Source organism: Anomaloglossus baeobatrachus, chromosome 2 (assembly GCF_048569485.1).
Source record: "Anomaloglossus baeobatrachus isolate aAnoBae1 chromosome 2, aAnoBae1.hap1, whole genome shotgun sequence".
Lineage (NCBI taxonomy): Eukaryota > Metazoa > Chordata > Amphibia > Anura > Aromobatidae > Anomaloglossus > Anomaloglossus baeobatrachus.
The window spans coordinates 372,203,562-372,227,686 of record NC_134354.1 but is presented as its reverse complement, the minus strand read 5'-3'; the positions used below and the strand labels follow the sequence as shown (position 1 = coordinate 372,227,686).

Sequence of the window (24,125 nt, the reverse complement as noted above, 5' to 3'; positions counted from 1 at the left end):
TGAGTGAGTGTGAGTCTGAGTGTGAGTCTGAGTGTGAGTCTGAGTGTGTGAGTGTGAGTCTGAGTGAGTGTGAGTCTGAGTCTGAGTCTGAGTGTGAGTCTGAGTGTGAGTCTGAGTGTGAGTCTGAGTGTGAGTCTGAGTGTGAGTGTGAGTGAGTGTGAGTGTGAGTCTGAGTCTGAGTGTGAGTGTGAGTCTGAGTGAGTCTGAGTGTGAGTCTGAGTGTGAGTCTGTGTCTGAGTCTGTGTCTGAGTGTGAGTCTGAGTGTGAGTCTGAGTGTGAGTCTGAGTGTGAGTCTGAGTGTGAGTCTGAGTGAGTGTGAGTGAGTGTGAGTCTGAGTGTGAGTCTGAGTGTGAGTCTGAGTGTGAGTCTGAGTCTGAGTGAGTGTGAGTCTGAGTCTGTGTGTGAGTCTGAGTCTGTGTCTGAGTCTGAGTGTGAGTCTGAGTGTGAGTGTGAGTCTGAGTGTGAGTCTGAGTGTGAGTCTGAGTGTGAGTCTGAGTCTGAGTGTGAGTCTGAGTGTGAGTCTGAGTGTGAGTCTGAGTCTGTGTCTGAGTGTGAGTCTGAGTGTGAGTCTGAGTCTGTGTCTGAGTGTGAGTCTGAGTGTGAGTGTGAGTGTGAGTGTGAGTCTGAGTGTGAGTCTGTGTCTGAGTCTGAGTGTGAGTCTGAGTGTGAGTGTGAGTGTGAGTCTGAGTGAGTGTGAGTCTGAGTGTGAGTCTGAGTGTGAGTCTGAGTCTGAGTCTGAGTGTGAGTCTGAGTGAGTCTGAGTGTGAGTCTGAGTGTGAGTCTGAGTGTGAGTGAGTGTGAGTGTGAGTCTGAGTCTGAGTGTGAGTGTGAGTCTGAGTCAGTCTGAGTGTGAGTCTGAGTGTGAGTCTGTGTCTGAGTCTGTGTCTGAGTCTGTGTCTGAGTGTGAGTCTGAGTGTGAGTCTGAGTGTGAGTCTGAGTGTGAGTCTGAGTGTGAGTCTGAGTGTGAGTCTGAGTGTGAGTCTGAGTGAGTGTGAGTGAGTGTGAGTCTGAGTGTGAGTCTGAGTGTGAGTCTGAGTGTGAGTCTGAGTGTGAGTCTGAGTGTGAGTCTGAGTGAGTGTGAGTCTGAGTCTGTGTGTGAGTCTGAGTCTGTGTCTGAGTCTGAGTGTGAGTCTGAGTGTGAGTCTGAGTGTGAGTCTGAGTGTGAGTCTGAGTGTGAGTCTGAGTGTGAGTCTGAGTGTGAGTCTGAGTCTGAGTCTGAGTCTGAGTGTGAGTGTGAGTCTGTGTGTGAGTCTGAGTGTGAGTCTGAGTGTGAGTCTGAGTGTGAGTCTGAGTGTGAGTCTGAGTGTGAGTCTGAGTGTGAGTGTGAGTGTGAGTCTGAGTGAGTGTGAGTGTGAGTCTGAGTGAGTGTGAGTGTGAGTGTGAGTCTGAGTGTGAGTGTGAGTCTGAGTGAGTCTGAGTGTGAGTCTGAGTGTGAGTCTTTGTCTGAGTCTGTGTCTGAGTGTGAGTCTGAGTGTGAGTCTGAGTGTGAGTCTGAGTGAGTGTGAGTGTGAGTCTGAGTGTGAGTCTGAGTGTGAGTCTGAGTGTGAGTCTGAGTGTGAGTCTGAGTGTGAGTCTGAGTGTGAGTCTGAGTGAGTGTGAGTCTGAGTGTGAGTCTGAGTGTGAGTCTGAGTGAGTGTGAGTCTGAGTGTGAGTCTGAGTGTGAGTCTGAGTGAGTGTGAGTGAGTGTGAGTCTGAGTGTGAGTCTGAGTCTGTGTCTGAGTCTGTGTCTGAGTGTGAGTCTGAGTGTGAGTCTGAGTGTGAGTCTGAGTGTGAGTCTGAGTGTGAGTCTGAGTGTGAGTCTGAGTCTGAGTCTGAGTCTGAGTCTGAGTGTGAGTCTGAGTGTGAGTCTGAGTCTGAGTCTGAGTGTGAGTCTGAGTGTGAGTCTGAGTGTGAGTCTGAGTCTGAGTCTGAGTCTGAGTGTGAGTCTGAGTGTGAGTCTGAGTGTGAGTCTGAGTGTGAGTCTGAGTCTGAGTGTGAGTGTGAGTCTGTGTGTGAGTCTGAGTGTGAGTCTGAGTCTGAGTCTGTGTGCGTCTGAGTCTGAGTCTGCGTCTGAGTGTGCGTCTGTGTGCGTCTGAGTGTGAGTCTGAGTGTGAGTGTGAGTCTGAGTGAGTCTGAGTGTGAGTGTGAGTGTGAGTCTGAGTGAGTCTGAGTGAGTGTGAGTCTGCGTCTGAGTCTGAGTGAGTCTGAGTCTGAGTGTGAGTCTGCGTCTGAGTCTGCGTCTGAGTCTGCGTCTGAGTGTGAGTCTGAGTGAGTGTGAGTCTGAGTGAGTGTGAGTGTGAGTCTGAGTGTGAGTCTGAGTGTGAGTCTGAGTCTGAGTGAGTCTGAGTGAGTCTGTGTCTGAGTGTGAGTCTGTGTGCGTGTGAGTCTGAGTCTGAGTCTGAGTGTGCTTGTGAGTTTGAGTGTGAGTCTGAGTCTGAGTGTGAGTCTGAGTGAGTCTGAGTGTGAGTCTGAGTGTGAGTCTGTGTCTGAGTGTGAGTCTGAGTGTGAGTCTGAGTGTGAGTCTGAGTGTGAGTCTGAGTGTGAGTCTGAGTGTGAGTCTGAGTGTGAGTCTGAGTGTGAGTCTGAGTCTGAGTGTGAGTCTGAGTGTGAGTCTGAGTGTGAGTCTGAGTGTGAGTCTGAGTGTGAGTCTGAGTGTGAGTCCGAGTGTGAGTCCGAGTGTGAGTCTGAGTGAGTGTGAGTCTGAGTGTGAGTCTGAGTGTGAGTCTGAGTGTGAGTCTGAGTGTGAGTCTGAGTGAGTGTGAGTCTGAGTGTGAGTGTGAGTCTGAGTGAGTGTGAGTCTGAGTGTGAGTCTGAGTCTGAGTCTGAGTGTGAGTGTGAGTCTGTGTCTGAGTGTGAGTCTGAGTGTGAGTCTGAGTGTGAGTCTGAGTGTGAGTCTGAGTGTGAGTCTGAGTGAGTCTGAGTGTGAGTGTGAGTGTGAGTCTGTGTCTGAGTGTGAGTCTGAGTGTGAGTCTGAGTGTGAGTGTGAGTCTGAGTGTGAGTCTGTGTCTGAGTGTGAGTCTGAGTGAGTCTGAGTGTGAGTCTGAGTCTGAGTGTGAGTGTGAGTGTGAGTCTGAGTGTGAGTCTGTGTCTGAGTCTGAGTCTGAGTGTGAGTCTGAGTGTGAGTCTGAGTGTGAGTCTGAGTGTGAGTGTGAGTCTGAGTGTGAGTCTGAGTGAGTGTGAGTCTGAGTGAGTGTGAGTCTGAGTGTGAGTCTGAGTGTGAGTCTGAGTGTGAGTCTGAGTGTGAGTCTGAGTGTGAGTGTGAGTCTGAGTGTGAGTCTGAGTGAGTGTGAGTCTGAGTGTGAGTCTGTGTCTGAGTCTGAGTGTGAGTCTGAGTGTGAGTCTGAGTGTGAGTCTGAGTCTGAGTGTGAGTGTGAGTCTGAGTGAGTGTGAGTGTGAGTCTGAGTCTGAGTGTGAGTCTGAGTCTGAGTGTGAGTGTGAGTCTGAGTGAGTGTGAGTGTGAGTCTGAGTCTGAGTGTGAGTCTGAGTCTGAGTGTGAGTGTGAGTCTGAGTGAGTGTGAGTGTGAGTCTGAGTCTGAGTCTGAGTGTGAGTCTGAGTGTGAGTGTGAGTCTGAGTGAGTGTGAGTGTGAGTGTGAGTGTGAGTCTGTGTCTGAGTGTGAGTCTGAGTGTGAGTCTGAGTGAGTGTGAGTGTGAGTCTGAGTGAATCTGAGTGTGAGTCTGAGTGTGAGTGTGAGTCTGAGTGTGAGTGTGAGTCTGAGTGTGAGTCTGAGTGTGAGTCTGAGTGTGAGTCTGAGTGTGAGTCTGAGTGTGAGTCTGAGTGTGAGTCTGAGTGTGAGTGTGAGTCTGAGTGTGAGTCTGAGTGTGAGTCTGAGTCTGAGTGTGAGTGTGAGTCTGAGTGTGAGTCTGAGTGAGTGTGAGTCTGAGTGTGAGTCTGAGTGTGAGTCTGAGTGTGAGTCTGAGTCTGAGTCTGAGTCTGAGTGTGAGTGTGAGTCTGAGTGTGAGTCTGAGTGAGTGTGAGTCTGAGTGTGAGTCTGAGTGTGAGTCTGAGTGTGAGTCTGAGTGTGAGTCTGAGTGTGAGTGTGAGTCTGAGTGAGTGTGAGTGTGAGTCTGAGTGTGAGTCTGTGTCTGAGTCTGAGTCTGAGTGTGAGTCTGAGTGTGAGTCTGAGTGTGAGTCTGAGTGTGAGTCTGAGTGTGAGTCTGAGTGTGAGTCTGAGTGTGAGTCTGAGTGTGAGTCTGAGTGTGAGTCTGAGTCTGAGTCTGAGTGTGAGTGTGAGTCTGAGTGTGAGTGTGAGTGTGAGTCTGTGTCTGAGTCTGAGTGTGAATCTGAGTCTGAGTGTGAGTGTGAGTCTGAGTGTGAGTGTGAGTCTGAGTGTGAGTGTGAGTGTGAGTCTGAGTGTGAGTCTGAGTGAGTGTGAGTCTGAGTGTGAGTCTGAGTGTGAGTCTGAGTGTGAGTCTGAGTGTGAGTCTGAGTCTGAGTGTGAGTGTGAGTCTGAGTGAGTGTGAGTGTGAGTCTGAGTGTGAGTCTGTGTCTGAGTCTGAGTCTGAGTGTGAGTCTGAGTGTGAGTCTGAGTGTGAGTCTGAGTGTGAGTGTGAGTCTGAGTGTGAGTCTGAGTCTGAGTCTGAGTGTGAGTCTGAGTCTGAGTCTGAGTGTGAGTCTGAGTGTGAGTCTGAGTGTGAGTCTGAGTCTGAGTCTGAGTCTGAGTGTGAGTGTGAGTCTGAGTGTGAGTCTGAGTGTGAGTCTGAGTGTGAGTCTGAGTGTGAGTCTGAGTGTGAGTGTGAGTGTGAGTCTGAGTGAGTGTGAGTCTGAGTGTGAGTCTGAGTGTGAGTCTGAGTGTGAGTCTGAGTGTGAGTCTGAGTGTGAGTCTGAGTGTGAGTGTGAGTGTGAGTCTGAGTGAGTGTGAGTCTGAGTGTGAGTCTGAGTGTGAGTCTGAGTGTGTGAGTGTGAGTCTGAGTGAGTGTGAGTCTGAGTCTGAGTCTGAGTGTGAGTCTGAGTGTGAGTCTGAGTGTGAGTCTGAGTGTGAGTCTGAGTGTGAGTGTGAGTGAGTGTGAGTGTGAGTGTGAGTCTGAGTGTGAGTGTGAGTCTGAGTGAGTCTGAGTGTGAGTCTGAGTGTGAGTCTGTGTCTGAGTCTGTGTCTGAGTGTGAGTCTGAGTGTGAGTCTGAGTGTGAGTCTGAGTGTGAGTCTGAGTGTGAGTCTGAGTGAGTGTGAGTGAGTGTGAGTCTGAGTGTGAGTCTGAGTGTGAGTCTGAGTGTGAGTCTGAGTCTGAGTGAGTGTGAGTCTGAGTCTGTGTGTGAGTCTGAGTCTGTGTCTGAGTCTGAGTGTGAGTCTGAGTGTGAGTGTGAGTCTGAGTGTGAGTCTGAGTGTGAGTCTGAGTGTGAGTCTGAGTGTGAGTCTGAGTCTGAGTCTGAGTCTGAGTCTGAGTCTGAGTGTGAGTCTGTGTGTGAGTCTGAGTGAGTGTGAGTCTGAGTGTGAGTCTGAGTGTGAGTCTGAGTGTGAGTCTGAGTCTGAGTGTGAGTGTGAGTCTGAGTGAGTCTGAGTGTGAGTCTGAGTGTGAGTCTGTGTCTGAGTCTGTGTCTGAGTGTGAGTCTGAGTGTGAGTCTGAGTGAGTGTGAGTGTGAGTCTGAGTGTGAGTCTGAGTGTGAGTCTGAGTGTGAGTCTGAGTGTGAGTCTGAGTGTGAGTCTGAGTGTGAGTCTGAGTGTGAGTCTGAGTGAGTGTGAGTGAGTGTGAGTCTGAGTGTGAGTCTGAGTGAGTGTGAGTGAGTGTGAGTCTGTGTCTGAGTGTGAGTCTGAGTGTGAGTCTGAGTCTGAGTGTGAGTGTGAGTGTGAGTCTGAGTGTGAGTCTGTGTCTGAGTCTGAGTGTGAGTCTGAGTGTGAGTCTGAGTCTGTGTCTGAGTGTGAGTCTGAGTCTGAGTGTGAGTGTGAGTGTGAGTCTGAGTGTGAGTCTGTGTCTAAATCTGAGTGTGAGTCTGAGTCTGAGTGTGAGTCTGAGTCTGAGTCTGAGTCTGAGTCTGAGTGTGAGTGTGAGTCTGAGTGTGAGTCTGAGTGTGAGTCTGAGTGTGAGTGTTAGTCTGAGTGTGAGTCTGAGTCTGAGTGTGAGTCTGAGTCTGAGTCTGAGTCTGAGTGTGAGTCTGAGTGTGAGTGTGAGTCTGAGTGTGAGTCTGAGTGTGAGTGTTAGTCTGAGTGTGAGTCTGAGTCTGAGTGTGAGTCTGAGTGTGAGTCTGAGTGTGAGTCTGAGTGTGAGTCTGAGTCTGTGTCTGAGTGTGAGTCTGAGTGTGAGTCTGAGTCTGAGTGTGAGTGTGAGTGTGAGTGTGAGTCTGAGTGTGAGTCTGTGTCTGAGTCTGAGTGTGAGTCTGAGTGTGAGTCTGAGTGTGAGTCTGTGTCTGAGTGTGAGTCTGTGTGTGAGTCTGAGTGAGTGTGAGTCTGAGTGTGAGTCTGAGTGTGAGTCTGAGTCTGAGTGTGAGTGTGAGTCTGAGTGAGTCTGAGTGTGAGTCTGAGTGTGAGTCTGTGTCTGAGTCTGTGTCTGAGTGTGAGTCTGAGTGTGAGTCTGAGTGAGTGTGAGTGTGAGTCTGAGTGTGAGTCTGAGTGTGAGTCTGAGTGTGAGTCTGAGTGTGAGTCTGAGTGTGAGTCTGAGTGTGAGTCTGAGTGAGTGTGAGTGAGTGTGAGTCTGAGTGTGAGTCTGAGTGAGTGTGAGTCTGAGTCTGTGTCTGAGTGTGAGTCTGAGTGTGAGTCTGAGTCTGAGTGTGAGTGTGAGTGTGAGTCTGAGTGTGAGTCTGTGTCTGAGTCTGAGTGTGAGTCTGAGTGTGAGTCTGAGTCTGTGTCTGAGTGTGAGTCTGAGTGTGAGTCTGAGTCTGAGTGTGAGTGTGAGTGTGAGTGTGAGTCTGAGTGTGAGTCTGTGTCTGAGTCTGAGTGTGAGTCTGAGTGTGAGTCTGAGTCTGTGTCTGAGTGTGAGTCTGAGTCTGAGTCTGAGTGTGAGTGTGAGTCTGAGTGTGAGTCTGTGTCTGAGTCTGAGTGTGAGTCTGAGTGTGAGTCTGAGTGTGAGTCTGAGTGTGAGTCTGAGTGTGAGTCTGAGTCTGAGTGTGAGTGTGAGTGTGAGTCTGAGTGTGAGTCTGTGTCTGAGTGTGAGTGTGAGTCTGAGTGTGAGTGTGAGTGTGAGTCTGAGTGAGTGTGAGTCTGAGTGTGAGTCTGAGTGTGAGTCTGAGTGTGTGAGTGTGAGTCTGAGTGAGTGTGAGTCTGAGTCTGAGTCTGAGTGTGAGTCTGAGTGTGAGTCTGAGTGTGAGTCTGAGTGTGAGTGTGAGTGAGTGTGAGTGTGAGTCTGAGTCTGAGTGTGAGTGAGTCTGAGTGTGAGTCTGAGTGTGAGTCTGTGTCTGAGTCTGTGTCTGAGTGTGAGTCTGAGTGTGAGTCTGAGTGTGAGTCTGAGTGTGAGTCTGAGTGTGAGTCTGAGTGAGTGTGAGTGAGTGTGAGTCTGAGTGTGAGTCTGAGTGTGAGTCTGAGTGTGAGTCTGAGTGAGTGTGAGTCTGAGTCTGTGTGTGAGTCTGAGTCTGTGTCTGAGTGTGAGTCTGAGTGTGAGTGTGAGTCTGAGTGTGAGTCTGAGTGTGAGTCTGAGTGTGAGTCTGAGTGTGAGTCTGAGTGTGAGTCTGAGTGTGAGTCTGAGTCTGAGTGTGAGTGTGAGTCTGTGTGTGAGTCTGAGTGAGTGTGAGTCTGAGTGTGAGTCTGAGTGTGAGTCTGAGTGTGAGTCTGAGTGTGAGTCTGAGTGTGAGTCTGAGTCTGAGTCTGAGTCTGAGTCTGAGTCTGAGTGTGAGTGTGAGTCTGTGTGTGAGTCTGAGTGAATGTGAGTCTGAGTGTGAGTCTGAGTGTGAGTCTGAGTCTGAGTGTGAGTGTGAGTCTGTGTGTGAGTCTGAGTGAGTGTGAGTCTGAGTGTGAGTCTGAGTGTGAGTCTGAGTGTGAGTCTGAGTGTGAGTCTGAGTGTGAGTCTGAGTCTGAGTCTGAGTCTGAGTGTGAGTGTGAGTCTGTGTGTGAGTCTGAGTGAATGTGAGTCTGAGTGTGAGTCTGAGTGTGAGTCTGAGTGTGAGTCTGAGTGTGAGTGTGAGTGTGAGTCTGAGTGAGTCTGAGTGTGAGTCTGAGTGTGAGTCTGTGTCTGAGTCTGTGTCTGAGTGTGAGTCTGAGTGTGAGTCTGAGTGAGTCTGAGTGTGAGTCTGAGTGTGAGTCTGAGTGTGAGTCTGAGTGTGAGTCTGAGTGTGAGTCTGAGTGAGTGTGAGTGAGTGTGAGTCTGAGTGTGAGTCTGAGTGTGAGTCTGAGTGAGTGTGAGTCTGAGTCTGTGTCTGAGTCTGTGTCTGAGTCTGTGTCTGAGTCTGTGTCTGAGTCTGTGTCTGAGTGTGAGTCTGAGTGTGAGTCTGAGTGTGAGTCTGAGTGTGAGTCTGAGTGTGAGTCTGAGTGTGAGTCTGAGTGTGAGTCTGAGTGTGAGTCTGAGTCTGAGTCTGAGTGAGTGTGAGTGTGAGTCTGAGTGTGAGTCTGAGTCTGAGTCTGAGTCTGAGTCTGAGTGTGAGTCTGAGTGTGAGTCTGAGTGTGAGTCTGAGTGTGAGTCTGAGTGTGAGTCTGAGTGTGAGTCTGAGTGTGAGTCTGAGTGTGAGTCTGAGTGTGAGTCTGAGTGTGAGTCTGAGTCTGAGTCTGAGTGTGAGTGTGAGTGTGAGTCTGAGTGTGAGTCTGAGTCTGTGTCTGAGTCTGTGTCTGAGTCTGTGTCTGAGTGTGAGTCTGAGTGTGAGTCTGAGTGTGAGTCTGAGTGTGAGTCTGAGTGTGAGTCTGAGTGTGAGTCTGAGTCTGAGTCTGAGTCTGAGTCTGAGTCTGAGTCTGAGTCTGAGTGTGAGTGTGAGTGTGAGTCTGAGTGTGAGTCTGAGTGTGAGTCTGAGTGTGAGTCTGAGTGTGAGTCTGAGTGTGAGTCTGAGTCTGAGTCTGAGTGTGAGTCTGAGTGTGAGTCTGAGTGTGAGTCTGAGTCTGAGTGTGAGTCTGAGTGTGAGTCTGAGTGTGAGTCTGAGTGTGAGTCTGAGTGTGAGTGTGAGTCTGTGTGTGAGTCTGAGTGTGAGTCTGAGTCTGAGTCTGTGTGCGTCTGAGTCTGAGTCTGCGTCTGAGTGTGCGTCTGTGTGCGTCTGAGTGTGAGTCTGAGTGTGAGTGTGAGTCTGAGTGTGAGTGTGAGTGAGTCTGAGTGTGAGTGTGAGTGTGAGTGTGAGTCTGAGTGAGTCTGAGTGAGTGTGAGTCTGCGTCTGAGTCTGAGTGAGTCTGAGTCTGAGTCTGAGTGTGAGTCTGCGTCTGAGTCTGCGTCTGAGTCTGAGTGTGAGTCTGAGTCTGAGTGTGAGTGTGAGTGTGAGTGAGTGTGAGTCTGAGTGAGTGTGAGTGTGAGTCTGAGTGTGAGTCTGAGTCTGAGTGTGAGTCTGAGTCTGAGTGAGTCTGTGTCTGAGTGTGAGTCTGTGTGCGTGTGAGTCTGAGTCTGAGTCTGAGTGTGCTTGTGAGTTTGAGTGTGAGTCTGAGTCTGAGTGTGAGTGTGAGTCTGAGTGAGTCTGAGTGTGAGTCTGAGTGTGAGTCTGTGTCTGAGTGTGAGTCTGAGTGTGAGTCTGAGTGTGAGTCTGAGTGTGAGTCTGAGTGTGAGTCTGAGTGTGAGTCTGAGTGTGAGTCCGAGTGTGAGTCCGAGTGTGAGTCCGAGTGAGTGTGAGTCTGAGTGTGAGTCTGAGTGTGAGTCTGAGTGTGAGTCTGAGTGTGAGTCTGAGTGAGTGTGAGTCTGAGTCTGTGTCTGAGTCTGTGTCTGAGTGTGAGTCTGAGTGTGAGTCTGAGTGAGTGTGAGTCTGAGTCTGTGTCTGAGTCTGTGTCTGAGTCTGTGTCTGAGTCTGTGTCTGAGTCTGTGTCTGAGTGTGAGTCTGAGTGTGAGTGAGTCTGTGTCTGAGTGTGAGTCTGTGTGCGTGTGCGTCTGAGTCTGTGTCTGAGTGTGCGTCTGAGTCTGTGTCTGAGTCTGCGTCTGAGTGTGCGTCTGAGTGTGCGTCTGAGTCTGAGTCTGCGTCTGAGTGTGCGTCTGAGTCTGCGTCTGCGTCTGAGTCTGCGTCTGAGTGTGAGTCTGAGTGAGTGTGTGCGTCTGAGTCTGTGTCTGAGTGTGCGTCTGAGTCTGTGTCTGAGTGTGCGTCTGAGTCTGCGTCTGAGTGTGCGTCTGAGTCTGCGTCTGAGTGTGAGTCTGAGTGTGAGTGGCGGCCAATCCGTGCGGGGGGGTCGGATCCGAGGCGAGGCGAGCGGCCAATCCATGCGGGGGAGGAGCCGAGGCAAGGCGAGCGGCCAATCCGTGCGGGGGGGCGGGGCCATGGCGAGCCCAGCGGCCAATCAGCTTTGTGTCACCGTAAGGACACTTAGTGTCACCGTAAGGACACAATTTTGGAGCATGACAGACAGACAGACAGACAGACAGAATAAGGCAATTATATATATAGATTCTGCTGCGACATGTAACTCCGAGTGCATGCGTTGATGGTCGACCATCTCCGGTCCCGTGACAACGCATATTACATATGGTATTTACAACTGTCATCGCGTAAGTGGGAGTTCACTTGGTAACGGTGAGGCGGACACAAGGCTGGTTGCTAGGGCGATTACGTGAGTGACGTGCAGTATTGTGCCGGAGAACTGGAGTGGATGTTTGTGATACGGGCATGCACAGAGAGACATATAGGGCAATAGCCTGTACGAGTTCGCTTCGTAATGGCGATGCAGACGCATGATTAGTTACTAGGACGTTTACGTCAGTGATATGCGCAGTAGCACACCTGAGAGCTCTAGTGGGTGTTTGTTATACGGTCATGCGCACTGTGACTCTGAGGTCTGTAGCCTGTTTGCATGTCCATTACATTAGACCTCTTGTGTTATGGTCTGGCTTACTTAGTTCCGCAATTCAATGGCATCAACCACTACTACTGATGCTATTGGAGTCTTCCTTCTTCTCTTTGTCCCCTGGGCCTCCTGATGATTCGACAACAGGCGGAGAAATGCGTTGATTCCGTGCGCATCGCACTATTTTGAGGGAAGTATTTGAAATAACATTTTTTCATTAACATGCTGTTAGTCTATTATGGCAATAGTGTGGAATTGATTATGGATTAGTGTAATGAGTAACTAAGATATATGGGCTATTTATCAATTTTATATGGTACCTTGACTATAATTACAGCTATAACTAATATTTGATCCTTAGTGTAGCTGGGTGGCATAAGGTATTTTTGTATTCAGTGTGTACCTCATTTGGGGACAAATTATTATTAACTTGTTACCCCATTTGGGGATATATTATTAACTTGATAATTTGCTTTTTTTAAATGAATTAGGTACTGGTTTTGATGGAGTACCCTTGTATTAATGTCCCTGAGTGTACTGGTTATAGACATTTGATTTAGTAGTTGCTAACTATGGCCTATTAATAGCCCTATGTAAATGTGAGATCTTTAGGTACACAATTTGTTAATGCATGGTAGGGTATTTATAGGCAGAGCGAGGTTATAGCCGACGAGGAAAGGGGGCACCCAGATAAGTTAGGGTGTCATACCCTCCGTTGGTAGGCAGGGGTCAGTCATAGTGACTCATCAGGGTTACCAGTGTTCAGGTATTTACTTTTTGGTAACTGTGACCATATTGTTTGATCTCTGTCTATAGCTATCATCAGGGCCAGGTTAAAGGCCCCGTCACACTAAGCAACATCGCTAGCAACATCGCTGGTAACGAACAACTTTTGTGACGTTGCTAGCGATGTTGCTGTGTGTGACATCCAGCAACAACCTGGCCCCTGCTGTGAGGTCGTTGGTTGTTGCTGAATGTCCTGGGCCATTTTTTAGTTGTTGCTGTCCTGCTGTGAAGCACATATCGCTGTGTGTGACAGCGAGACAGCAACAACTAATGTGCAGTGAGCAGGGAGCCAGCTTCTGCTGAGGCTGGTAACTAATGTAAACACCGGGTAACCAAGAAGCCCTGTCCTTGGTTACCCGATATTTACCTTTGATACCAGCCTCCTCCGCTCTCACTGCCTGTGCTGCCGGCTCCTGCTCTGTGCACATGTAGCTGCAGCACACATCAGGTAATTAACCCGATGTGTGCTGTAACTAGGAGAGCAAGGAGCCAGCGCTCAGTGTGCGCTGCTCCCTGCTCTGTGCACATTTAGCTGCAGCACACATCAGGCAATTAACCTGATGTGTGCTGTAAGTAGGAGAGCAAGGAGCCAGCGCTCAGTGTGCGCTGCTCCCTGCTCTGTGCACATTTAGCTGCAGCACACATCGGGTTAATTAACCTGATGTGTGCTGTAACTAGGAGACTGGGGGCTGGTCACTGGTTGCTGGTGAGCTCACCAGCAACTCGTGTAGCCACGCTCCAGCGATCCCTGCCAGGTCAGGTTGCTGGTGGGATCGCTGGAGCGTCGCAGTGTGACAGCTCACCAGCAACCTCCTAGCAACTTACCAGCGATCCCTATCGTTGTTGGGATCGCTGGTAAGTTGCTTAGTGTGACTGGACCTTAAGGTCGGTGGGGGCCCCTGGGCAGAAAATCTGGTGGGGGGCCCATAACGTTAACATTTTTAGCCATAACAGTATAGGCTGTAGCGTTTAGATATAAATCCAATGAACATTTATCTTATCCTGTTCTGCCACTTTCAGATTTACAGTACTACAATACAGACACAGTCCAGGATCACTCACAGCCGTCACTTATACACAGAAAGTAGAGTTAAGGCTGCTTTACACGTTTCAATTACATATGCGATCTCGTTTGCGATCGCACATGCCCTAATCGTATGTGCGGAACGGGCAATTTGTTTCCCGTGTCGCACAAACGATTAACCCCCGTCACACTTACCTTCCAAACGACCTCTCTGTGGGTGGCGAACATCCACTTCCTGAAGTGGGAGGGACGTTCGACGTCACACAGCGGCCGGCCAATAGAAGCGGAGGGGCGGAGCTGGACATAAACATCCTGCCCACCTCCTTCCTTCTGCATTGCCGGCGGGACGCAGGTAAGCTGTGTTCATCGTTCCTGGGGTGTCACACGGAGCGACGTGTGCTGCCTCGGGAACATTGAACAACCGGACGTTCAATTTTTAGAAATTGAACGACGTGTATGCGATCAACGTTTTAACGCACAATCAGGGTCGCACGTAGCTGTCACACACTACAATATCACTAACGATGCCGGATGTGCGTCACTTACGACGTGACCCTGCCGACACATCGTTAGATATATTGTAGCAAGTACAGCCCGCTTTACTCACATATTTTTTATTGATCCCAAAGGCAGCCAGGGCCGGCTCCAGGTTTTTGTGGCCTCCGGGTGAAAGAGTCTCAGTGGACCCCATCCACACATAGACACGCACATACAGGCATACGTACATATACATATTTCAAGACAAATTCAGAAAAATACATATAAACAGACAAATATATGCACAGTCATATACACTGACATACATGCAGACACAGGCGCATTAGGGCTTGTGCGCACGTTGCGTAATTCCATGCATTTACGCTGCGTATAGCACTGCAGTGTAAATGCATGCGTCCTGCGTCCCCTGCACAATCTATGAAGATTGTGCATGATACGTGCGCACGTTGCTTTTATGAACGCAGCGATTTGGGTGGTAAAATGTTGACCCAAATCTGTGCGTTCATAAAATGAACATGTCAATTATTCCGTGCGCTATGGATGCAGCTCCCACTCTGTCTATGGTGGGGGCAGCAGCCATAGCGCATGAAATCGGCTTTTTTTGTACAGAAAAACTGCATCCATTATGCAGTGTTTCTGCAGCGATTTGATGCGCACATGTGCTGTCAAATCGCTGCAGAATATTCAGCAGTTACGTGCGCATGAGCCCTTACAGGTATTAATATGGGGAAGTCGCCAGCAGCCTCACTCACCTCTCCCGCTTGTTTCCATCCAGCTCCTTCAGGACATGTGGCTGTGTTTCATGATGGCTGTCACTAACAGACATGACTGCACACTGACAGCACTGCTGTATATACATCACAGGAGGGGCGGGGGGCTACAATATATACATTACAGGAGGGGCAGGGGGCAAACAGCTCTGGTGGTGTACTCATTACTGGGATGGGTGACATAGCGCTCTGGGGGATCCATATAGTTCTGGGGGGCCGCACAGACTGGTCTAATTCATATATACACACACAGTTCTGGGTCTTACAAACACAGCTCTGACACACACACACACACACACACACACACACACACACACACACACACACACACAAATACAATGTACCCCCCATTACTCCATACACACACACACACACACACACATACACACACACACACACAATGCACCCCCCATCACCCCCTACACACACACACTTCACCCACCCATCACCCCCTACACACACACACACACTTCACCCACCCATCACCCCCTACACACACACACTTCACCCACCCATCACCCCCTACACACACACACACACACACATGCACCCCACATCACCCCGTACACACAAACACACCCCACATCACCCCCTACACACACCAATACAATGCACCCCCATCACCCCCTACACACACCATCACCCTCTACAAACACACACACACACACACACACACAATGCACCCGTCCCCATACTCAATACAATGCACCCTACAATTACCCCTCCCCCCACACACACAATACAATCCACCCTTCATTACCCCTCCCCCCACACACACAATACAATGCACCCCCCATTACCCCTCCCCACACACAATACAATGCACCCGCCATTACCCCTCCCCACACACACACACAATACAATGCACCCTCCATTACCCCTCCCCCCCACACAATACAATGCACCCTCCATTACCCCTCCCCCATGCACACAATACAATGCACCCTCCATTACCCCTCCCCGCACACACAATATAATGCACCCCCCATTAACCCTCCCCCCACACACACAATACAATGCACCCCCCATTACCCCTCCCCACACACACAATACAATGCACCCCCCATTACCCCTCCCCACACACACACACACAATACAATGCACCCTCCATTACCCCTCCCCACACACACAATACAATGCACCCTCCATTACCCCTCCCCCCACACAATACAATGCACCCTCCATTACCCCTCCCCCCACACAATACAATGCAACCCTCATAACCCCCTACACACACAAATTACACTGCCTCATCCCTACACACGCCTGCATTCCTCCCCCCCCCCACGGAATACAGTACTCCTCCTCTGCCTGTCACAAAGCTGTGTTCCTTCACATATGTTCCCCGTTATGTGTCCTCAGCCCCTCCCCACTCATCCCCATTAATTAAACCTGTCTCTTCAGCTCCTTCATGGATTGCTCGCTTCCTGATGTCCCCTGTGTGGCGTCCGCAGCACTGTGATGACGTCAGCAAGGTGCTGATCTCATCACGTTGCTGCACTTCGGGGGCGGGGCCCAGTCCCGGCAAACTGTTCAAATGTATTTACGTCTGAAACACGAAAATACATTTGAATAGGAATTGAAGGAGGAAGCTGCGGTCATCGGCGCCGACTCTGCAGTGCTCCTCTGCAGTGTGTACATGCCGGGTAGACAGCAGAGCCGGCACAGCACAGAGCGCTGCCTCCTGCTCCTGCTAGTGTGCCCGGCATATAAACACTGCTGAGGAGCGGGGCGGGGACAGCAGATACAGCGGCCCACTACACCGTGCCCCTGCTTCTAGGGAGGGCAGCTGCCCCCCCCCTGCCCCTCGCTGGGTATGGCCGCAGCACATAGCAGGGAGCTCATTGGCACACCTCTAACCCCGGAAGTGCAACCGCTGGTACTTCCGGGGTCAATCAGCGTCCTGTGCCTGCAGTTTGTTTTTGCGTCTTAAAGACGCAGATACAAATAAATAGCGGTGCACCAACACCCCCCCCCCGAAAACACAGCTGATTTATTAGGCTGTCTTTACGGAGGGGGAGAGGGTGTGAAGAAAAAAAAATGCTGACAGGTGCCTAGTGGCAAGTATGGCCCTGGTGGTGGGGGCCCCCTTAGAAGCTCTTTTGGTGGGAGCCCCGCAGCCCCGCCTATAATCCGGCCCTGGCTATCATACATTCGGCTACCCCTGGTCTATTATTGTCTCCCTATTTTTTATGTTTGTTTGACAATTGAGTTTGCAGGTTATTTTACCTGGGCAATTTTAATAATATTTAATAAAAACGTATTTTATGGGGATTCATGTTGTTCACATCTTATTGTATTAAAATTATTTTTGAGGCTTTGTTATCTATCACCATTTTTTATTACAATATTTCAATGCATTTTTAGTCACATATCAGTGGTAGATTTTCTTATCCTGGATTATCACTTGGTGTTTTCTTCTGTCTTGTATTATTGCAAATATTGGCATAGTGTTATATGGTAAAAACATGGGATATGATTATACGAACCAATAAAATTACAGAGCACAAATTAGTGAAGAAATTAAGAACAACAGTTTTTCATTAATGAAATTTTACATGTTGGTAAAGAAATTGGATGAGGATTTGGCAGCATCTTCTTTTCTTTTCATCGTATGTAGCAGCAACCTATGAAAATTGCACATATTAAAAATCTGATAGGACTGCATCACATTCTCTACACATATCTAAAAAGCCTTAAAGCGCAGTTTAAAGGTATGAGCTATTATATATACCCCTGCTCTGTTTCAAGATCCCTGGATCAATGGTGTAAACGCGGAGCAGTGGCCACTAGGGCGCCCGATGGCAGCAGTCACGTGGGTAATGACTACTTCCCTGGCCCTTTCCTCTTTTGCTCAGGTTGAGAAAGTAGAATTGCCACATAGGCTGAATGTGGAGAAATGATCATGTACTTAGCCACAATACTGTTTGCACTTATGTGTGGGAACTAGGTAAGTCATCAGAGTAGTCATAATTGCTTAGGCCTGAACACAACAGTTCAGGACTTTGTCTAACTTGTTTAAAGGGAATCTGTCAGCAGGATTTCACAACCCAAACTATTTATATTTGCATGTGGCTCTTTCAAAGACAAGCTCAGCAATAGCTTTACATTGCCAGTGTGTTACTCCATTACTGAGGAATCAGTATTTTAATATATATGCAAATGAGGCTGTAGATCTGAAGCCTCTGTCACTCCAGTTCTATTCTCTACCTATTTACCTACATGTGAATCTATGGGGTATATTTGGTACAGTTTTATACCCATTTTTAAAAGAAAGGAAAAGCCAGTCTTCCAGAACTTTTTTTTCTATTAAAAATTGGCACACAATGGAAATAGATGGACCTAATTGATTATTATAGGGTCCATCCAAGTTCTGTTTGTATCATTAAGGTTAGATAAGGTGTTATCTGAACTCCAAAAGGGAAGTACAAGAGGTAAGGTCCATCTCGATTGGGCACACATGGTCACGGTGGGATGGCTTTTCCATTTTTTTTTATATCAAAATAGTGTAAAAAATTAGGCACCCTACGTTATTTACATGTACTTTTATTATTTACTTACTGCAGAGTATTTGCTCATTTGTTTTCATTCAAGGTTTTGTCTGTTAATGGCCACAGTGTGAATATGCACCTACACATTGTAGTTACATGAACAGGTAAGCCATGCCATTTTATTCAGTTTTGCTTTATTTTCTTGTACATATAAGGGTATGCCTCGCCCTTTTGGGGCATTGCATCTTGCATACATAGCTTTCCACCAACAGGTGTGAAACAGTCAGGCCTGGGTCCTCCTTTGCTCAATTTTGAGGCCTATTGGCAAGTAGAGATTTTGTAACACTAATGAGCCACACTACACCAAGGAGGAAAAATGGCTAATTGTGCACAATTTGCCCATTTTCACTTTGGGGTGTACTCACTTTTGTTGCCAGTGGTTTAGATATTAATGGCTTTGTACTGAGTTAGGGTATGTGCGCACGTTGCTTTTTACCTGCTTTTTACCTGCTTTTTCTTCTGCGCTGTTTAATGCCAAAATGGATGTGTTCTTCTATTCAAGCAAAGTCTATGGGAATTTGGGTTTCTTGTTCACACTATGTTGTTCAAAATGCTGCCTTTTTGTGGCAGAACTTTGGTCAAAAACTCAGCTTTTCAAAGAAGCAACATGTCAATTGTTTTTGCCATTTGGGTTTTGCACTGCAAAGCTGAGTTTTTGACAAAAGTTCTGCCACAAAAAGGCAGCATTTTGAACAACATAGTGTGAACAAGAAACCCAAATTCCCATAGACTTTGCTTGAATAGAAGAACACAACCATTTTGGCATTAAACAGCGCAGAAGAAAAAGCAGCAAAAAAGCAGGTAAAAAGCAGGTAAAAAGCAACGTGCACACATACCCTTAGAGGGCACAGCAAATTTACACTGTTATACAAGCTGTAAACTGACTACTTTACATTGTATCAGTGTCATATCTTTACTAAAATGTACATTTTTTACAAAATATGAGGGGTGTACTCACTTTTTTGTGATATACTGTATATTATATATAAATACATACAGCCAGAGACTTAGGCGGTTGCCACTTACAGCTCATTTGAGGTGCATTTTTTAGGTAGATCACTTTTACGTATAGACATTCAAATTCACTTCACAGTAATAAAATAAATTGAGATTGTCACCTACCGTTCAGTTCAACGCTGCATACGTTTGATTTCTCGGGCCATTCTGCACATCTCACACCAGCCACAGAAACACATCAAGAGGCTATCATTGCATACAGTACCCTGAGAAGACATGAGCAATGCTACTTCTTAGCCGGTTAGATACTGAGACATGCAGTTGTGGTTTAGTTATAGGCTTCGTTCATAAAAACTGCATTGTCTTACATAACTCTTCCATAGATATGCATGAATGGCCTGGGTGTATGTGCATAGATTTGGTAATCTTTATATATTTGTGAATATCAATATCAAGAGGGAAAAGATAGGTGGCTGCCAGATGAACAAATAAACCAGGCATGGCAAAATCCAAACAGTATGGTCTTTCTTTGGTCCACGCAAATGTGTTTTCAGTCATTGTGTTATCTGTCTGCACAACAGACAGGACACAGCCAGCACACCGACTAAAAGAACAATTTTTCCACACCGACCACAGGTTAATGTGGAAAAGTTCACATCATATACTAGTCTAATCCATTTCTTGGGAGTGAAGGTCGCACATGCAGTTTTAGTTAAATCAATGGTGGCCACGGCTTGTCTTATAGATTGGTATGCGGCCACTGGTACTTTGTGTTCTGTACCTTTAATCAGGGTCCTGAGTGAGGTGTGCTTACGTACCACGCAGTACATAACATGCCTCTCTCTAACCCAGGGGTCTCAAACACATGGCCAGTAGGCCACATGCAACCCCTCAGCTTCTTGCGGCCCACAGGTCACCTGACGATTGCGGCCCTGTGCTAGGGGCCACAGCCATCTGCGCTTTCCTTCAGATTTTTTTTATTTCACTGCTGTGCACAGGAACCCTGCAGCTCCTGCCCAATCAAAGGCCAACAGATGATGCCGTTATATGACGACGACTGCCATTGGCAACGCTCTGCAGAAAGTTCCTGTGCGCAGTGGGGGAAATCAATCATCTGAGGTAAAGAGCAGATGGCTGCGGCCCCCAGAATAGGGCGAAATCATCAGGGGGCCTGCGGGCTGCAGGAAGCAGGAAATAGGGCACCGAAGGAATGGAGGACAGGTGAGCAGAATCTTTTTTGTGTGTGAACATGGCATAATGGGCCATAATAGGGGACATTACTACAGGATAGGACATTTCTAAAAGAAGGGGACATTACTACAGGATGTGACATTGCTAAAAGAAGGGGACAAGGATGGGCACAAGAATGGACACATTACTACAAGGGTGACAAAATGGGCACATTACTACAGGATGGAGCACATTACTATAGAGGACAAGGATGGGCACATTATTACAGGATGGGGCACAAGGATTGGCACATTACTACAGGATAGGTAAAAGCATGGGCACATTACTACAGGGGACAAGATGGGTACATTACTACAGGATGGGGTCATTAGCTACTACAAGATGGGGGCAAGGATGGACTCATTACTACAGGATGGAAACCAGGTTGGGCACATTACTACAGGATGGGGACAAGATGGGCACAATACTACAGGGGATAAGGATAGACACATTACTACAGGATGGGAACAAGGATGAATACATTACAATATGGGGACAAGGATTGACACATTACTACAGGAGACAATATGGGCATATTAGTACAGGGGACAAGGATGGGCACATTACTGCATTGGACAAGGATGGGGACATTACTACATGTTGGGACAAGGATGGGCACATTACTACAGGGGATAAGATGGGCACATTACTACAGAGCACATGACTGCTGGGGGGAGAGGAGATGATCATTATCTCCTCCCTACGGTCATTATCTTCTCTCCCTCTCCCCCTAGCAGTTATCAGATAATTTATATTACAGCTACAAATATCACAACATTATGGATTTTTCAAGAGTTGACACACCACCTGAGTTATGCTCATTTTTTTGACGAATTTTGACACACCAAGATCAAAAGGTTGGCCATCACTGATCTAGACTATGGGTATGTGTCATTGTGCAGGCAGGTAAATACCAAACAATGCTAATCTTTATTTCTCCTAATAACTGTTGGCAGGAGACAGACAGTCTGGTGACCCCAATACACATTAGATGGTCAACAAATCTGCCATAGATCAGCAGGATTGGAAGATATTTGTCCCATGTTTTTGGGCACTTTAAAAGGTGTTATTGGGTTAAAACAAGCTATCACCTTTCCATAGCATAATTAATGACTTGTTGATAGGTAGGGGTCCGACCACTGGGACCCACACCGATCAGCAGAACAGGGCACTACTATCCCCATTAGAAAAAGAAAAAAAAAAATCGATGACCTGAGCTCCATTCATTCCCCATAGGTTGCTAAACAATGCGCTTAGCTTTTTCCAGAAGCCTCAGAGAGAAAGAATGGAGCAATCTGATGTCTGGCCCCCAACACCATCTAGTAATGGGGATAAAAGTTCCCTGATGGGAATTAAAATTCCCCAATTTGCCAACATGCGTGGGACTCAGCCATTGAACACCTCCGATAAAACAGTTATTAGTCACTTATCTTATCGATAGATGATAACAGCCACAGTTAAAGAAGTTGTCAGGATGAAACAAGTTACCACTACTGTAAAGGCATTGGGGCATCAGAAAACGAGAAATTACAAACATTTTAGTAGTGTCCTCCAGATGTCAGATCAAAAAGCACATGTCAAAAAAGTCTGCCGAGTCAGGGTGTACAGAGGAAGTTATAACTTTCATGTATTTCTGTCATATATACTAGGTATTCATTGCATGATTACATTCTATTATTGTGCATACACACTCTAATATTCTGAATACTTACTTTTATGCCATAGGTTAGCCGCATGTGTGTGTGCATTGCAGTCACACCTCCTGGAACACAGGGCAAAAGACAGTTTTCCCCATATTTGTTGGCTACATAGCACCCAAAGCATGCTGGACAGCATAGCCCAAAGAAACCTGTAATTGCAGGAACAGAAAACAGCACAAAAAAGTCTGGTTTTGTCACTTTCAAAAAGACAGTCACATCTCAGAGATGATTGTAGCGCACTATTTAAGGGTTTGCTGCTATGGGGCATTTGCTCTGCGGACTTTCTTAAAAGCTACACTGAAATCTGCTGCAATCTCTTAGTGAATCTAGTGAAGTAACATCTGAAGCATAAATTGACAAGCTGTGGATTTCACCATACTACTATTGTAAAAGTAGTGGATTTTCTGTATGGAAAATTCAAAATCTGCTGCATTTGGATCTCATAGGAACATTCCCTAAAATGTAAAAAATTCTGTATCTTTAAATTCTGGACAGTAAAATAACAGTCACTGAGCTGAATCATTTGTATGCCAAGACTTTATACCATTCTCATGAAAGTCAACCCCTACACTTAAATGCCAAGAATACAAGGATCCAGGCAGGTTCCTAAACCCTGTACCTGTAAGTGTTAACATTTGCCTGTACATCTATTATTAAATGTATATTGCCATGATCATTAATGACTGCCCGAGATTAGTAACTAAAGGCAGTATCAGTCTGTGTGCCCCCTCTGTTCCCAGCTTTATAGGTTGTATAGATTTCCAGATATATCTCCAAACAGGCACACAGTGATACATGTTGATTGCATTTGTAAAATACATAGGAATGTGTAGTCTGCTGTGCTTTTCTATAGAGTTGTAAGTATGTGGGCACCTACAACTCTGACAGAGGCCAAAAGAACACTCTTTTGGCTTCGGATGGATTAATGGAGCCTTATTATTATGTTAACATATTATGGCAGCAAAACATGCAATGGTTATATAGGAAAAATCCACAAAAATGTTTACTTACAGATGCCACAGTCCTCACAGCAGTCACACAGGTTACTGCTCCACTCTCCAGTAAGAGACATATACCCCGGCTGGGAATATCCAGGCTGCTGGGTGATCACTGACATGTTGGCTGCAGAAAACCATCGAGTGTTATTCCTATAATGTATTTATGGTGCAGAAGATGGAGGTTGCACTTACCTTGTCTCTAAGAATTATAGCCCTAAGTGTAATTTTCTGGTAAGAATTTCAAGTCCTCAGAAGGAGAAGTCAGTTGGGTTACAAAAGAAAATGAGATAACGAATTTACATACGCAATACTTCCATGTTTGCTCAATATACAATAATCCAGCTCTTGACCAATTCTTTCTTAATTTCAGATCCATTAATATCAGACTAGCAGTAGTAAATGGATTTTGTTATTTCTCTCATGTTGTCTGTAGCTTCTCAGTGTCTCATTATGTGATTAGTTTCTTGTATTGAATGGGTTTCATGATATTTGATAAACTCATTTTTTACCTCTACATCCACAATTCTTGATGGTCATGTTCAGTACATTATTTTTCTAAATGGGTGTGGATAATCATGCTTTTCTTTGGCTTTCTTTGCAATGACCTTTTTTTATGTGTCTTAGCCTACTGGAGTGTTAAGGGTGCTTTACACGCTGCAACATCGCTAACGATATATCGTCGGGGTCACGTCGTTAGTGACGCACATCTGGCGCAGTTAGCAACATCGCAGCGTGTGACACCAAGGAGCGACGATCAACGATCGCAAAAACGTCAAAAATTGTTGATCGTTGACACGTTGCTCCTTTTCATAATATCGTTGCTGCTGCAGGTATGATGTTGTTCGTCATTCCTGCAGCATCACACATCGCGATGTGTGACACCGCAGGAACGACGAACATCTCCTTACCTGCGTCCACCGGCAATGAGGAAGGAAGAAGGTGGGTGGCATGTTCCGCTCATCTCCGCCCCTCCGCTTCTATTGGGCGGCCGCATAGTAACGCCGCAGTGACGTCGCTAGGACGTCGAACACACCTCCCCCTTGAAGGTGGGATTGTTCGACGCTCACAGCGACGTCGCTGAAAAGGCATGTTCGTGTGACGCTGCCGTAGCGATAATGTTCGCTACGGCAGCGATCACCAAATGTCGTACGAACGATGGAGGCAGGTGCCATCGAGCACGACATTGCTAGCTATCGCAACGCAAGTGGAAAAAGGTGGCAAAAAAACAATGGAGCTGATTAAGACTTGATCTGCAGTCTTGTTGGAGTATACGGTGTCGAATTTGTTACGAGGTGCACTCCACTTAATGAATTCAGCGTATCTCCTCTTTAGCATGTGCCTCTGTGTACCGCGCCAGAAATGCTACTCTAGGGACTGAAGTAACATTTCTGGATGGCAAAGTGTGGCCATGCCTCTATCCAGCACCAAACCCGCCAATTTTGATAAAACGGATTCAAATTGGCAAAATGCCGAATTATATTATATATATTTATGTTTTTATTTTTTTTATGCAAATTGACCACTGCTCCATTCACACAAGAGTCTCTATAGTCCCTTCTCAGGATCTCAGTGAAAGGAAGTTCATGTTGAAACTTGAGAATACCCCTTTAAGCCCTTTTAAAGAGACAGACCAAAAACTTCTTGTGTCTCTGCTGTTGTGTTCATAAAACTGAACTGTTTGTATCCTCTTAAAGAGGAAACACTCATTTCAGATATATCCATACTACAAGCATTCATTTAATAAATTACCTTGTTAATAGTATATTTCTGATTTTCTTCAGCTTTATAATCAAAAAGGGAAAAAAAGTCTTTAAGGG

General features: G+C 47.1%; 1 long non-coding RNA gene across 1 annotated transcript; it reads right to left on the bottom strand.

Annotated features, from left to right (window-relative positions):
• Positions 1-16,209: 16,209 nt before the first annotated feature.
• On the bottom strand, positions 16,210-22,567 carry LOC142290134 (uncharacterized). The gene is made up of 5 exons (XR_012750217.1): positions 22,501-22,567; positions 22,322-22,432; positions 21,323-21,459; positions 18,546-18,646; positions 16,210-16,499 (listed from the first exon to the last, which is right to left on the bottom strand). It is a non-coding gene; the product is annotated as an uncharacterized LOC142290134 (long non-coding RNA).
• Positions 22,568-24,125: the final 1,558 nt, after the last annotated feature.